The 12797-nt window shown below is 46.0% G+C and overlaps 1 protein-coding gene and 1 non-coding gene across 6 annotated transcripts in view; one reads left to right on the top strand and one right to left on the bottom strand.

Moving 5' to 3' along the window:
- LOC144145170 (solute carrier family 35 member G1-like) overlaps positions 1-12797 on the top strand; it is a 103005-nt gene that overhangs the window by 54592 nt on the left and 35616 nt on the right. Inside the window, exon 1 of one of the 5 annotated variants that reach the window (XM_077676681.1) lies at positions 9996-10118. The exons of the other annotated variants lie outside the window; for them this stretch is intronic. The gene's annotated coding sequence lies outside the window, so the exon portion shown is untranslated. Of the gene's footprint in view, positions 1-9995; positions 10119-12797 lie in introns of those variants that run through there. 5 annotated transcript variants of the gene reach the window in all.
- Trnat-cgu (transfer RNA threonine (anticodon CGU)) lies at positions 1067-1139 on the bottom strand. Its single transcript has one exon. It is a non-coding gene; the product is annotated as a tRNA-Thr (tRNA).

Here is a 12797-nt window from a genome sequence, read left to right as displayed (position 1 = left end):
CCTAGCACTTAACCGACACTGTACTCTCACTGGCAACGCACGGTTATTTGCGGTGCGGGCAAAGTTCGCTAAATTATTGCATTTCTCCGGCCGAGTTTCCCGAAAAAGTACAGAAAACAATGACTCATTAGCGTAGCTAATTTGTTACATCAAGGTGAACCATCCCAACGCATTTGTTATATAGGGACCGCAAACGCATGGGTTTCAATGTGGCTGACGAAGGGGAATTTTAAAAAAACTTCGTAAAATTCAGGAATTGGTTACATCCAGATTTAACTGTAGTAAGTAATCATACTTTGCTCAATATAGTTAACCACCAATAAAACTTCGATAGTCCGCCATCCTCACATTGGTGGAAGGGCTCTAAATTATCTTTTTTTTTTCGCAGCCTGCAGTGCTCGTGTCCTACCATCAGTAACAACGGTTACAACGACGACAAGGCGCGCGGCAGCGAACATTCGTATCACATCTCGGACCGAGGCGCGAACCCTAGTTAGGCGCCGCGATCCAGTGGCTCCGCGCAGACGACGTGACTGGCGAAAGCTGGCGCCTTAATTACGACGCTCATCAGCGCGAAGCCGGGTCCCCCCCGGGGTGCGGAATGGAAGACCGGGGTCGGTCTGGCTGTCAGGGCGTACGGATCGCCGCGCTGACCGATGCGGGCCCCGCGTGTGAGCAAATGGGAACCGGAGAAGGCAATGAGGAGACGGCCGAAAGGGGAAGGCAGGCGCCGCGATTTCTGTCGCTGCCTTGGCCTCTCTCTCTCTCTCTCTCTCTCTCTCTCTCTCTCTCTCTCTCTCTCTCTCTCTCTCTCTCTCTCTCTCTCTCTCTCTCTCTCTTCTCTCTCTCTCTCTCTCTCTCTCTCTCTCTCACACACACACACCCACACACACGCACACACAGTTTATATATAGCGAATCAGAATGGGAAATGCGGGGCTCTTTGAATAAAGACAGAAATAAGGGTTAACAGTCAAGAAAACCTCGGAAAGCAAAGGGGAGGACGTGGTAGATCATTGAAACAGACGAAGAATTTGGAAAAACAGAAAGAAAGTGGAGAAAGAATGCCCGCCGGGTGGGATCCGAACCCACGACCTCCAGAATACGCGTCTGGTGCGATGACCACTACGCTACCGGCGGGGCTATTTTCCCTTCTGGGTAATTTATGTTAAGGTATTTTTGTTTCCTGCGCTTGGGCGTGGTAGTCAGCGCCACCCGGACTATATATATATATATATATATATATATATATATATATATATATATATATATATATATATATATATATATATATATATATATATATATATATATATATATATATATATATATATATATATATATATTTAACACGTTTGCATAACGGCGCTTCCATTTATGCGTTCCAGCCGCACAATCTTCGCGCGAGAGCACTCCGAATCGGCTTTTCATTCGCAGATTCCGCGACGCGGGGCTGCGGGGATTCATTTGTCAGAACGCTTAGCGGGCTTGGGTATACCGCTTTTTCTCCCCTTGCGCTCAATAGAGAAGTGAAAGCGGACGAAGAGTTATTTTAATGACCCATTAAAGGTAGCGCGGAGCAGTAATTTTCACAACGTCCCATCTCGGTGGGCTGCCGGATAGAGGAAGTATGCGGGCCCGCATATATAGAGAGGTAAGCGCGCGAGAATGCTGTTAAGCGAACAATGGAATGCGAGAAGTAAAATCGTAGTTGAAAAGAGCTCGTAATAAAACACGTACAGCGAATTCATTTTTGCTTAGAGGAGTCCGGCAGTTTCGTCTTTCTTTCGCGCGACGAATAAAAGGTCGGAGAAAATGGAATGTCCGTTGTTCTTCAAGTACGGTTTTACGTGCTCAAGCTATACAACTCTGCTATGAGGCGCGCAATAGCGGCGGATTATACGACTTAATTTAGACCACCTGGGTAGCTTCAACGTGCACAGGAATTCCGACGCTGGGGCGTTTTCCGTTTCTCGCCTTCATCAGAAAAACGGCCGCTGAGGCCGCGATCGATACCGTTACACGTGCTGAGCAGCACATCGTCTTTGCCACTGAGCCACCGCTTTGGGCCGGTTGGAACCGGAGGAGTTACACTCCAGTTCTCACGAAGAAACAGGTGGTCCGTAACTTTGAATTCGAATACGGATATATGAGCGAAGAACAGCGATAAATACTGAACTGTGTTTTCGGAAGCACGTAAAAGTTTCAAACACTCGTCGAATGCAAGTGCTATCCTTGAAGCCTGCCAACTCTCCACATATCAGGTGAACAAGCAGGAGATTGCTCCAATTGCTGAGAAGAAGCGCTTGCTCGGCAGCCTTTAAGGAAACGGTAAGGACCAATTGATATTTTTCAACGCAAGCAACGAGCAGTTTGTAGCTTTCTCGACGTTCAGGTGAAGATAAACGTGCCCGGTTGGTGCAGTTGCAACGCCTAACCCATTGAGCTCCTGAGCACAAGGTCACGAAATTGAGTCCCATCCGTAGTGCTGTTTTAATGGAGGAGGCTTTCGCAACACGTGTGCACGTGTTTACGAGATTTCGGCGCACGATAAAGATCCCCAGGAGGTCAAAATTACTCTGGAGCCCTCCACTACGGCGCGCCTCATCGCCTGCGTTGCGTCGGCGCGTTAAACCGTGCAATCAATCGATCAAAAATTTTCGCATTTCAAGGACGTCCATGCATGCGAGATTTTCTAACAAGGTAAGGAAGTTCGAGGGGGCCTCAATTGATCTGTATACCAGTCCGCTCCGCGGAGCGCCGCGTATATTCCGGGCGCATCCTATTCACGCGTCGAATATGATTTGTGTGACGTGTCGCGTTCAGTCTCACCCTGGCATCCTATACGTAGATATTGTTTTCAGGTACCCAGTTGGCAAAGGAAGTAGCTGTAGTCCTTTCGCATAAGTTCGAGGAGCAAATATTGCGTAAGCCAGATTCCTGCCGTGTTACCCGCCTATTACAGTAAAGAAACTGTCGTCAGCACTGAGGAACCTGGACTCTCGGCGGCCATTTTCAGAGGAGAAGATTCTGTCCAACCGGCCTTCTCTGTCATCCGCTCAGAAGGCGACTAAGGAACTCTTATGCTTTCTATGGGCGTAACTCCAGACTATATACTGAAAGCCTTCAGTGAAAATCACTGAACTTGAACGTTTATTGCTTCAGCGCCGGGCATACTTGACTGCTCCAATTTTTCTTCTTTCTTTCCTTTCTCTTTTTTGCCTATTTTGCTTTTCCTGCGTGCATGATAGCAAACTAAGTTCTAGCCAGGTTAACTTTCCTTCCTTCCTTCCTTCCTTCCTTCCTTCCTTCCTTCCTTCCTTCCTTCCTTCCTTCCTTCCTTCCTTCCTTCCTTCCTTCCTTCCTACTATACAAAATCCCCAGTTCTTCAATACCGTGGAGGTGTCTCCCTTCGTCAGAAACCGGTAATTTCTGAATGACTATTCTCCAACTTTTTTCTTGATCGCTGTAAGAGCGAAGTCTGTTGCTTAGGTTTCATCCGTCTCTGGGGTTCTCTCCTCGGGTTATTTATGCGCTTCATTTATTTTTTTTTTATTTAGTACCCACAGCGCCTTGCGGCATTACAGTGGGGGGGGGGGGGGGTGTACAAAAAGGCAGTCACAAGAAGTACTTATCAGCAAGCAAGAAAGCAAGTTATAAGAGAACGCATATATACATTTCAAATAGCTGAAGACATGCCACGAAAAAATACTGCATTATTACAATAATTCAGAAAAAGGCACTCACAAGTACTTTACACAAGCGGGAATCGAAGGTTCAAAAAACGACAAAGCAATGGAAAGGGCATATAACATTTTCGATAGCCCTCAGACACACCACGTGAAAAGACGTCATTGGTACGATAATTGAAAAAAAAACAGTGCGTTCGGCGAGGCTGAAAAAATGCAATTCATGTATTAAAAGAAGCAATTACAGAATAGTGAGCGGACAGGTGATTTGAGGAAACAGCAAAACCTGCGCTGTAGCAAACACATGACAATGTTAGTTTAGGCCTTCGAGTGACGTAACTGTGGACAGGAACGTGTTACTAGAATGGTGTACAAACATTGGTGTACGAAGCCGCAGAAGAGTACCCGTAGAGTACCGAAGCTGTAGAGTACCAGAGTACCCGTAGAGTACCCAGAGTACCGTAGTACCCCAGAGTACCCGTAGAGTACCTGTAGAGTACCTGTAGAGTACCCGTAGAGTACCAGAGTACCGAAGCCGCAGAGTACCCGTGAAAAAATTATGCATGGAAACCTATCTATGTAGACCGACTCCGGTCTTACTTTTTGTGTCCCTTCGAAAAATGTTTAAAAAATGTTTGCTGGGGTGATTTTTTTGCTTGAGTGAGGTCTTCTTTCAAGAATAAGTGTTGCTTGTACGTGGGTAGACGTCTTACAAGCTTGCTTATGAATTAGGAGAAAAATTCCAGTAGTTTTTTTTTTTTTAGTGATGCGAAGCATAGACTGGCTCAATCGGGAAAACAGTATTCGTCCTAAGGAATTTCACTTTGTCTAGTTTCTGATAGACTGCGTCTCCACGGAACGGTATATGTGACCGGCAGCAGTTTATTTCTACGCGTTTTCTGCGCACCACTGCTGTGAACGGGTTCGACCACGAAAGGAAACGTAGTTTTCGAACTTCGACTAAACACTTTTCCTACGTAATACGTTATATAAAATTTTGCATGCCTGCTACAGCGGATGCATTCGAACGATATTTTATACTCTTTTTCGATACCTCATGTAACACTACTTCCGCTTCTATACCTGCAAGACCGCCAACGATTGCAGCCACATAGACAGGTTTCCCCGAGACAATGCTTTTAGAAATAGTAGCCTAAATTTTGATATGGCGGCTGGGTTTATGCTTTTTTAACAGTAATGCGACACGTATTCCAATTAACATAATTTTGCTCATTTATGTTTTGAAATTGTCTTCATCATCTAATGTGTTCGAGGTGTATTCTGTGATGAGAAATAGTTTTTTGTGTATGAACGACATCACTGATGACTGTGTGTTGGGACATTTGGCAGTTCTCTGGTATTATTTTTTTTTTTTGCGTGCATGTATAGTGATTGCGTGCAAGAATTGGGGAAGGGGATTTCGACAGATAGTTCGCAAACACACACACAAAAAAAAAACGTTTCGTTCACAGCAGCTTGGACACAGCTGATACTTTGGCATTTGGGGCTTAAAGGGACCCTGCAACACTTTTTTCAACCATTTTTGCAATCTTAAATGCTTGCAGAACCCAGTAGTTAGATTAGGGAGTCGCGAAGTACCTCGACCAAAAATTACAGCTCTATGCCCATCAGGTAACTTGTAAACTCGTTAAACAGATTGTTCGCTCTTTCCTGGGCTTGACTTTCTTCGACCGCCCGAATTACGTCACGGAGGCCATGTAGCGGCTGTCGGCCGGTTTTCCTTGAGTTGCAGCAATGAACGCTTTTCGATAGCAACTTCAGAATAAAGCCACAAAAACAAAGCAGAAACGGAAGGCGTATCTCATGCGACGAGCAAATCACGCAGTGCCGTCCCGTGCTGGCGATAACTATTGCTTTCGCAGTGGTTCCAGACGCGAAGGAAAGAGTGAAAGCGCTTCTCGAAAGCATTGCAGGGTCCCTTTAAAGAGGCCGTGGAGGCAAAACGCAACTTTGATCAATTTGAAACAACTTTGGTAACCCACTCAGCCCTATTTCAGCCACGACAGACGTTTTCTTGGGCGACAAAATGTAATAAAATATTGAATAATTCAACGTTTCGCGCTCGTGTAATGTGATATGGGCAGGAGTGGCGTAATTTGGTCCGACACTAAAAACTGATTCACCAGTGCATTATCTGCCCGTTAGCATTCAAGTGGTAGAAGCAAACGGAACTAAAGGCCCCGCTACAATCGCCCATTCACGTTTCTCGGCGATGGCTTAAGAAGACTGCCGCCAATCCCACAAACAATATTCTTCGACGTCATAGAAAAATAGGCCGAATGTAGCTACGAAAGTCGCCATTGCTTCAACAATTCATATGTTTTATTTAATATCTCAATTATTTGATTGAAGTTCACGATTAAGTATGCATCATTCTTGTAAGGCCAAAGCAGTCTCTTCAATGAACGAAACTTGTACATTGTCTTCAGGTCCCTTTAAACGGTTCCGTTTCGAGCATCCATGATTGATTCATCGCGACATATCGAAAAACGTAGTGATATCGAAACTAGGGCGGCTCCTCCGTTCGCGTCCATGATAACGTCACTCAATTGGAGGGCCAGTCTAGATACGGGAGAGACGGCAGAGTATCGCATTTTCCCAGAAAGCGGGAAGAAATGACTGGTTAAGATTTATAGTAGACCGAACGCAAAAGAGAAGACAGTGACAAAGAAAAAAAAAAACACTTGAGGCTGCGATGGCGGCGCAGCCATCAGAAGATCGATTTTTTAGTGGTGAAGCAAACGGCCAAGGCAGCGTCCAGGGGTGTGGAGAAGCCAACGCGAAGGCTGTGAAAGAAAGTGTGGCTTTTTTTCTCCCTTCCTCCGGCTTCGTTTGCGGCGGGTGACAGCTTTTATCGTAATAAGAATTTATGAGCGCTCCTCTGGAGGGTCTCTTCCTCCTTTTGTTATAAGTATTATCATTTTCACTCATGACTTATGGATTCCTCTTACGCCACATTCTTCTCACGTTCATTACCATTATTATTATTTTATACCGCGGCTGGCTCCCTAGCCCGAAGCGATAACGAGGACAGGTTCTGTTGTTTCTCCTTTCTCCATACTTGAAATGAAACCGTTATCCGAAACCCCTAAACATCTCAACGCCTTCAAAATTCTTTCATTTCGTCCGTCTTTCCAAAGTTGACACACCGCGTATCGGAAGCTTCAGAAACAATTTATGGCAATAATAAATAAACGAATTAAGAAATGCGGAACCTGACGTGTAATTCTGACGTGTCAATGTTCCTTTGACTTCGGTCTTCATCTCGGTGTCAATGACCCGGTGGGATCTCGAAGGCACTCGCCGCCTCGCTCGTCGAGTAGAGCTTAAAGGATTGTTCTTCTTTATTCGCAACGCGTGACGTCTTGACTTGGAGCAGAAGCGGCGCTAAGCTGAAACGTGTTGGATGAGAGCACTGATACATCGCAACGACTGGGTAATGAGATTCGCCCGGCGACTCCTACGGGCTTTGTGGAATGGCGGGGGCTCACCCTTTGCTAAAGGTCCAAGACATTTGAGCTCTAGTGTTCACTCTATTAACACGTTGAGCACAGAGCAAAAAAGAGAACAGAACAAGGAAAGGTCAGATATAAAACGGCACAAAAGAAATGTCACATTCTGTGCAAAAAGAAGCTTTACGGTCCTCGCAGTGAATGTGCCAGAATTTTCTTTCTGGGTACTCTCCGTCGCACGAAAGCTGCCCGGGCACAAAATCTACCCCGGAAGATTACGAGGGCGTTAATACCTCAAACTCTCCCTTTCCTTTTCCCTCAGAGTACGGCGGTGTCCCGTGTTAACTGGGTCATTATCATCTCACGAAATAGCGATCACGTTTTGCGTGTTCGTCTTTTGTTGAATTTATGGACGTTGGGTGTCTCGTTAGTATTTAACAAAACTTACTGCTGAGCTAGTTGGTACATACTCGAAGAAAGAAGAAAACATGACGCAAACTAGACGTGGACGAAGAAGACAATTGATAAGAATATCTCTATCTGTCTTATCTCATCTTATGTGCCTGTGTGTGTCTTATCTTGTTTTATTAGTCCACGTCTTGTTTGTGCCACGTTTTCTTCTTTGAGTTTCTCATAACTGGGAGCGAGAATTGCCTTCTTCCGTGTTAGCTTTTAACTCTCTCCCCCTTGTTTTAGATCATCGTCATCAACAACAACCGCCTAATGATTCACCACGTGCACGCGAAAAACGTGCGGCCATGTATGTACGTTATTAAAATAACAAATTGTAATGCGAAGCACTGTCAGTCTAATCGCTCCATCTATCTGTCCGTCCGTCCATTAAGCGTGACACGATGTGCGCCGTAGGTACTCGCGAGCCGCAAAGATCCTGGGGCGTTTTATTTAACTAAGGATCTATGATTTAAGGAGAGGCCATTCAATAAAAAGGCCCTAGGCCTGAGGGGCTCTTACACAAACATACGTAGATACGTGGGTGAGCAGATGAGCACCCGAAAATAATGGTTAGGCACAGACAATTCCCTTCGGGAGTCTGTTCATATTTTTTTTTCTGCAATTACGCCTCTCCTTACGACATTAAATGCGCCAGCACGAAATACAGGTCGATCTTTTGCCGCTGATGGGTCTCCATGATTCCTTAACAAATGGCCGGCAGTGAATGATATCGGGCAATCAAAAATCGTTTTCTCACCAATCCTGAATTGCGGAGGTTGAATCGCCGATTACTGAGAGCTGGGTTTGTTGTTGCCCACTTTGAAACAAATAAGCGGGGGGAAAGGGCAAAGAAAAAGCATTTGTGGCGTTCCATTTTTGGTGTTTGCCCCATTTTTTGCGCCGATGACGCTGATGGTGGCGATGATGGCGCGGTCACTACAGGAACGCATCATCATCATCGGGCGGCGTATAGGCGTTTCCTAGTCAGCACAGCCAAGTGACGCATGGGGCCATCTAGGGGCATGTTTGAAGCTATGTCCACGTGCTGGTGGCCTTCAATTTAATCGCACAGGACCGCTTGCCCTTTTCTGTCAGTCAGTGTTTCTATTGAGTGTTACGTGTCTTGTCTTCTAAAGTTTTCTAAAATTTTCAAGCATTAAAGAAAAAAAATGTCTCGTAGTGTAGTAGTTCCGCACCTGCGAAGCAAATAAGCCTAACCCGGGTTCAAATCCTGCTACCGCATTTTTTTTTTCATTTTCAAGGGTTTGTCATATTTCATTATGAAGATTTTTTATCACGCAAATAATCTATTTATGACATCTTTATGCATTATAAATGGGATTTCGGGTATTTTCGTAGAATAAATATATAGAATAAATTTCAATATTTTTTTATATTTCCACATGAAAAAATGACGGACTACTTCCTTGATTACCTCTTCTACATTTCATGTAAGGAAAGAAATTGGGGAAAAACGCGCGTCCAGAGTGGGTACCAAACCCACGCGTTCCGATTACGTATCGGGTGCTGCCTTACAAATTCGGCTACCTGGCTGTCTGGGCGAATTTGTTCCCCTCCACTTTTGGGAGCATTTATGTTTACGTCAGGTCTGTATCTCGCGAAGACCGAAAATAATTTACTCCGGCGCTCTTTGCCTTAAATACCCTTACGCAATGAAAAGGCATAAACCAACAGTATCACTGTTATGAGAGGTACCTAAGAAACCTGCCCTATTCCGTATTTTACAGGATTAACAGCTACACCAATGCACACACGGCCGCGCACGCCCACGCAAGTCCGAAAACGTTTGATACGCATACAACCCGCGGTCTGCTCCGAGTATTGTATACGCGCCGCCGAGAGAGAGAGAGAGAGAGAGAGAGAGAGAGAGAGAAATGATGCCTCCTACACGGAGGCGCCGGGCCTCCGCATTGTGGCCGAGCTGTATTTCTCCCGCGGCTTGACGTCCTACGCGTGCGCCTTCCTTTCGCGTAGCGATAGCGGTGCTTGAAAAGAGTATTTCTGGATATCGAGCTCGCCGCGCTGCCGCAGCTGCACCCGCGTCACGCCCGACCATCGAAAGCGATCGCCGTAAAAGTTGAGCAGCCCGCGGCGGAAAACACGGGTCCGCAACAAGGAGATACGGGGCGGGCAAATTTATTGCGAGTATAGCCCACTTTATTTTGCATCCGCGTCCCCCTGCATGGGCGGCTGACTGAACAGTTGCGCAAGCTGGGAGTCCGGGCACAGCTGCAACGAGCGAGGTAAACAATGCAGCCCACTCGTCGACCTATGATGCACGCAAACGTTTAGCCTGTGCGCGAGAGTAAACGCCAGCGAGCGTTTTTCACTTTAAAGTTTTTTTTTTTTTTTTTTTTTTTTTACGCGCGTTCCGTCCAGTGGAAGCGAAATGGTGACTGAGCTACTTCTTGTCATTTTAGGCCATCATTTCAGCCGATGCGGATGTGCAACGACATTTCGAGGGAGCTATTATTGAAATCAAAGTGAGTACGTTTGTAAGTGACGACGATTCGCTTTAGAATGGGTAAGGCTGGGTTCAGACCGCTGCCGCAACTGTCATTATAACTTTAAAGAATGACGTAATCTAACGTCTAAGCCAACCGAACTTCGTGACATGTCGTTTTCTTCTTTTTTTTTTTACGTCCAGGCTTTTGCGTTGGTAGTCTGAACATAGCCTAAGGTTTTGGAACTTTGACAGAGACGTCACTGGCGACGGCCTTCTCCGACCCGCCGCGGTGGCTCAGTGGATAAGGCGTTGCGGTTCTGAGCTCGAGGAGGCGGGTTCGATTCCGGTCGCGGTGGCTGCTTTTCAGTGGGAGGAGGGAAGCGAAAACGCCCGTGTGCCGCGATTTCGGCGCACTTTAAAGTTCCCCTTGTGATCAAAAATGAATTGGAGCCCTCCACTACGACGCGCCTCATAGCCATGGCGCAGCTTTGCGCGTTAAACTCCAAATTGTTTATTTTAGAGCGCAGGTCTCAAGCGCCCACTCATGTGGTTTCGCGTCGCCGTCGGCGTCGTTGTAACTTGGTGAACGAAAATGACGCCGAAGAGAGACGAGATAGCGCGAGCAGGAAAGCGGAGAAGGGAAGTATGGTGAAAGAGTGAGAGTGAGGGCGGTATGCTGAGGCTACTCTACCGAGGTTACTGTACCGAGGCGGCGGGAAACATGCTCCCCGGCGGGGTTCTCACGTAAACATGTTACGAGAGAACGCCAGAGTAAAGCGTGCGCCGTCGTGCGTTCGCTGATGAGGCGATAACTTCTTGAGACGCAACAGGTATGCGCCGTCATCGACAAGACTGCAGTTCGCGCTGCGCTCAAATTTTACATTAAGAAGCATCGTAATCGTCAGCCAATTCTTAAAGCGAACGCTAACTATTGCATCCCCGGATAGACCGGTTGGTCGACCGAAAAGCTCTGATAAGATCTCCGGACACACGGCACGTGCTTTTAAACAGGTTTTCATTGTGTCAAAACGGTCATTTGAAAATCGCGAAAAACGAACGGTTCTAGATAAGACGAGAAACGCATGATTATGAAGAAGGGGTACAATAGTATACCTTTACCTCACAAACCACGTATACATTTAAATCGTTCGTAGATGCATTTACTCAGTGCGCGAAAAATTGTTTATTGATTATGAGGTTTAAAGAGACCCTGCAATACCTTCTTCAACTTTTTTTTTTTTTTTTGAAATCTTAAATACTTGCAGAACGTAGTCACCCAGAACACGCAGTACTTAGGTTAGCGGGTCACAAAGCACCTCAACCAAAAATTAGTGCTCTATGCCATTTAGATAACTTGTAGACTCGCTCAAAATGTTTTGCTTTCTTTCCCGGTCTTGGAATTCTTCGACGGCTCAAATTACGTCCCTGAGGCCATGTAGCGGCTGTTGGCCGGTACGTTGTCCTTCAGTATCAGCAATGAACACTTTTCTATTGCAACTTTAAAAAAGAAGCCACAAAAACAAAGCACAAATGGAAGGCATACGTATCTGGTGCGACGAGCAAATCACGCAGTGCCGCTCCGTGCTGGCGACAACTATAGCTTTCGCAGTGCTTCCAGACGTGAAGGAAAGAGTGAAAGCGCTCATTCAAAGTGTTGCAGGGTCCCTTTAGCGCGCCGACGCTACACAGGTGATAAGGAGCGCCGTAGTAGAGGGCTCTGGATTAATTTTGACCAACTGGGGATCGTCAACGTGCGTCGAAATCTCTAGTGCACGAAGAATCGTTGCATGGGTTCGTTCTCCGTTTGCTATTTGGCTCTTTGAAGGTTTGATGATCGATTGAACGCACTTTCACAGAAGGTTGGATACACTTTTGTCGAAGGTATTGAGGCACTTCTGACGCAGTTTTGATGCCAAGAAACTTTCGCGCTTCTCTCAACTTTCTTTAGGAAGGGATGGTAAGACAATCCTGGGGTTCAGTTTCACTATAGTGCGCTTGACTGACCGATTCATGCAGCCAAAAATGAAATGTCAGTGAACGACGATGTTGAGCGTGCGATTCGGCTCAAAGGTTCGGTCTTCACTAGGGCATAACGCAATGCAAGCATGACGCTCTGCACTGCGCAGTGCCACAGCGCAGGTAACAGATAGATAACATCAATGCAGATAACAGATAACATATTCGCAGACAACATGCCACAGTGCAGGTAACAGATTACATTATGTACGTTGCTATCATTCGCCGAATCCGCTTTGTCGCTGGCATGGTGTGCGAAAACAAGAGTGCATTGTGGTGAGACTCCAGTTGGGGGTAGGGTTTAACGCGCCGACGCAACGCCGGCGCGCCGTAGTGGAGGGCTCTGGATTAATTTTGACCACGTGGGGATCTTTAACGTGCGCCGAAATCTCGTACACACGGGCTTTTTTGCTTTTCGCCTCCATCAGAAAAGCGGCCACCAGGGCCGTGAATCGAACCCGCGTCCTCGTGCTCAGCAGCACAATGCCTTAGCCACTGAGCCACCACGGCGGGTAACGAATTATCATTAAAAAATATATATATCAATATATATATATATTATCATTAAAAATATATATTATCATTAAAAAATATACGAATCATATGCAACGCACAAATTATCAATAATGATTACGAAATCGTGCCCTTAATATGTTGCCGCAGCTTATGTCGTACTCAAATATTTCGAATTATTCTTTAT

The sequence above is a fragment of the Haemaphysalis longicornis genome, unplaced genomic scaffold (genome assembly GCF_048455015.1).
Source record: "Haemaphysalis longicornis isolate Haplotype H1 unplaced genomic scaffold, Haemaphysalis longicornis Haplotype H1 scaffold_7, whole genome shotgun sequence".
NCBI classification, from domain to species: domain Eukaryota; kingdom Metazoa; phylum Arthropoda; class Arachnida; order Ixodida; family Ixodidae; genus Haemaphysalis; species Haemaphysalis longicornis.
The sequence above is the reverse complement of the archived record's forward strand: the minus strand, read 5'-3'. Positions and strand labels throughout refer to the sequence as shown.